Source organism: Cibotium barometz, chromosome 46 (assembly GCF_041138505.1).
Source record: "Cibotium barometz isolate CiBa-2024 chromosome 46, ASM4113850v1, whole genome shotgun sequence".
Classification (NCBI taxonomy): domain Eukaryota; kingdom Viridiplantae; phylum Streptophyta; class Polypodiopsida; order Cyatheales; family Cibotiaceae; genus Cibotium; species Cibotium barometz.
The window spans coordinates 3262424-3266786 of NC_141091.1; positions in this window are offsets into that span (position 1 = coordinate 3262424).

Consider the following 4363-nt stretch of genomic DNA (forward strand, 5'->3'; position numbering starts at 1 on the left):
TATTGTGATAAGGATTAAATGTTACGATGATCTGAGTGAATTATTATCTGATGTGATGTTTATATAAGGGATCTTTATCCCAGGATTCTGTTGGGTTCTCCAGACTATAAGGAACCCAGAATCAGCTGGATCTTAAGGATTATTGGTCAAATGGTTCTATCTTTTTGAAGATACCACTTGGGAGAAAGAAGTCGAACTGTTGCGGGATTACCCCCAGTTTGCGAGATGAGGACATCTCGCGTTTTTCAAGCGGGAGAGAATGTAAGATTCCTCCCCATCCTCTCAAGATGTCCAGCATCTTCCCCTATAATCAAATCCCTCTTCAGAAATATAAAAGATCTTGTTTCTGCCTGTTTTGACCTAGAGAGAGAAAATGTTCTAGAGAGAGGTTATTCAAATTTTGAATATTTTTGGATGGAAAAATATCTCTTCTTATTAAAATAAGTTCCCCCAAAACAGAAGTTCAAAAAGATTTTCAGAAGGTGCATTAGAAATCAAGTATAATCTGTTCAAGAGGCCTTATCTTAGGGATCCAGATTTTTGAAAAATTTTAAATTAAGGTTTTGAGAGGCCAATCAGATTCATCCAAATGTGTGGAGAAGATAAATAGAAGAAATAAAGAAAATCCCCCCCAAAATGAGTAAATACTCACATAAGATGAAGAGTGGACTAAGGACCAAAGGAATTCTAAAAAAATAGATTTTTGACACCTCAAAATGGGAATTCCCCCCCTCATGAATAGATTCCCCCACCTCAAAAATAGATTTTTGACACCTCAAAATGGGAATTCCCCCCACCTCAAAAATAGATTTTTGACACCTCAAAATGGGAATTCCCCCCCTCATGAATGAGGCGCCTAATTCACATGTGGAATGGAGTTTTAAATCATAAAAAATTGAGATATTTCATCTCTCCTCTCTCCTAATTCAAGTCTAGTTCTAAAAAGTAAGCTAAACTGACCTAAAAATGGTCAAAAATTGACCAAACTGATCTGGAAAATTGTGGAATCAGTTTGCTTGGTTAGGAGCTCAATTTTTCCTACAAATAGAAGCCTCCCCCTTTGTTGAAGCTTAATAGTGTTTTATGTACTGTTACTTTGCTTCTCCCAAGAGCCAAGAACTGTGAATTTCTTAATAATTCACTAGTTTTTTACCATTCCCTCTTCTAAAGAATTGGTGGCCACTCTTGTTGCAAACAAGAGTAGATCCCTCAAACCATCAAGCCAAAGGAAAGCTCCTAGAATCCTTGTAAGTTAGTAATGTTGCCTTTTCTTTATTCTTTTAATGGTTTTTCTAATCTTGCTTTATTTAAATTGAAAACTCTAATGCTATGCCTTGCTGGAAAGGCTTTCCCCCTCTCTCATTCTTAAAATCAGCCCTTCTTTATCCTAGTTAAGTGATCTAATAGTGGGAATTAAACTTTTCATATTGTTTCTCTTTTAAAAGTGAAAATTGATTAGTTTAGAGTGCTTAAAACCATTTAGGAATAATTTTAAGATAGGAAAAATTAAAAAATGGTCAGTCATACAAAGGAGGTTATGGAGAAATTTTCTAAAAATTTGTGAAGTAAGTTTTATCTTTTATTATTCAAAAAGAGTAATCCCCACCAATTGTGTATTCTAAAAGTGTACTTTTGATTTTATGCATAAATAAATGCATAAAGAAATTATTTTTATTTCAAAAGAGTTATTCTCATCAATTTTCATTTTATGCATAAAGAAATCATTTTTATTTCAAAAGAGTTATTCTCATCAATTTTCATTTCATGCATAAAGAAATTATTTTTATTTCAAAAGATTTATTCTCATCAATTTTCATTTCATGCATAGAAAGATGCATAAAGAATTTTTTTAATTTTAAAAGAGTTATTCTCATCAATTTTCATTTTATGCATAGAAAGGTCATAAAGAAATTTATTTTTATTTCAAAAGAGTTATTCTCATAAATTTTATTTAAGCATAGAAAGATGCATAAAGACATTATTTTTATTTCAAAAGAGTTATTTTCATCAATTTTTATTTTATGCATAGAAAGGTGCATAAAGAAATTTATTTTTATTTAAAAAGAGTTATTCTCATCAATTTTCATTTTATGCATAGAAAGGTGCATAAAGAAATTATTTTTATTTCAAAAGAGTTATTTTCATCAATTTTTATTTTATGAATAAATAAATGCATAAAGAAATTTATTTTTATTTCAAAAGAGTTCTTCTCATCAATTTTCATTTCATGCATAGAAAGATGCATAAAGAAATTTATTTTTATTTCAAAAGAGTTATTGTCATCAATTTTCATTTTATGCATAGAAAGATGCATAAAGAAGTTTATTTTTATTCCAAAAGAGTTATTCTCATTAAAAATTGAATTTATGCATAGAAAGATGCATAAAAGATTTAATTTTATTTGGAAAGTGTTATTCTCCTTAAAATTGAAATTATGCATAAATAGATGTGTAAAAAATCTTTATATAAAAAATAAGGATTCTCTTTCATTCTAAGAATGGATGTGATGAGATGGGATGTGAATCAGATAGATGAGAATAAATAGATAATAGATGTGATGGAAAATTAAAGTAATGAGAATGAGAGGTAAATAGATATGATGAGATGGGATGCGAATCAGATAGATGGGAATGAATGGATGGATGGATGTGATGTGATGAGAATAGGAGGGACAAGAATGTGAGGTGAATCAGATAGATGGGAATGAATGAATGGATGGATGGATGGATGTGATGTGATGAGAATAGGAGGGACAAGAATGTGAGGTGAATAGATGTGATGAGAAGTAATGTGAATTTGATAGATGGGAATGAATGGATGGATGGATGTGGATGTATGTGAAGAATAGAAGTGGATGTATGTTAAAGAATGGATGTGGATGTATGTGAAGAATAGAAGTGGATGTATGTTAAAGAATGGATGTGGATATATGTGATAAGTATGGATGTGGATGTGTGTATGAGAAAGGATAGATGTGGATGTATGTGAAGGATGGATGTGGATGTATGTGAAAGAATGGATGTGGATGTGTGTATGTGAAAGGATAGATGTGGATGTGTATGTGATAAGTATGGGTGTGCATGTGTGTATGAGAAAGGATAGATGTGGATGTATGTGAAGGAAGGATGTGGATGTATGTGAAAGAATGGATGTGGATGTGTGTGTGAAAGGATAGATGTGGATGTGTATGTGATAAGTATGGATGTGGATGTGTGTATGAGAAAGGATAGATGTGGATGTGTATGTGATAAGTATGGATGTGGATGTATGTGGGAGAATATATGTGGATGTAAATGTGATGGATATGAACGAGAATTGAAGCAATGAGATGTGCAATAAATTGGATAGATATGAATGATAAGGGATGTGAATGAATGATATAGGATGTGAATGAATGTGATAGCATATGAATCGGGATGTGAATGAATGATATAGGATGTGAATGAATGATAAGGGATGTGAATGGATGTGATGTGATGTGAATCGGGATGTGAATGAATGATAAGGGATGTGAATGGATGTGATGTGATGTGAATCGGGATGATGTGAATGAATGATAAGGGATGTGAATGAATGTGATGTGATGTGAATTGGAATGTGAATGAACAATAAGAGACATGAATGAATGTGTTAGCATCTGAATCAGGATGTGAACGAATGAGATGTGATGTGAAATGAATGTGATAAGATGCGATGTAAACTGGATAGATGTTAATGTATATGAAGTGATGAGATATATGGGTAGATGCAAGTGGGTGAGATCTTATGAGGAAAAATGAGGAAATAAGTGATGAGATAGAAAAAGATGTGATTAGATGAGAATGGGAATGCTTATGAAATAATGTGGATTGGTGTGCATGGATAATTGACGTGTGGATTGATGTGGGTGGATGTATGGAAGATATGGATGGATGTGTGGATAATGTGAATTGATGTGGATGATGTGGATTGGTGTGTGTATGACAAGTGAATGATGTGGATTGATGAGGATGATGTGGATGGATGTATGGATGAGGTGGATTGATGTGTGGATAATGTGGATGGATGTGCATGGATGTTTGAATGATGTGGATTAACGTGTGGATTGATGTGGATGTGGATGGATGTACGTGTGGATTGATGTGGATGGATGTATGGATGATGTGGATTGATGTGTTGATGATGCAATTAGATGTAAATTGATGAAGGAATGATATGATGTGATAGGGATCGATGTTGAAAATAAAATTATGGTAAGATGAAAAAAAGATGGGGTCTAATATGAAAGGATGCGGAGTAATGAGAAAAGATAGAAATATTGTTGGAATTGTAATTGTGAAATCTATTTTTAAATGATTGTTTTATGTCAAGAATGCTGGGGAAG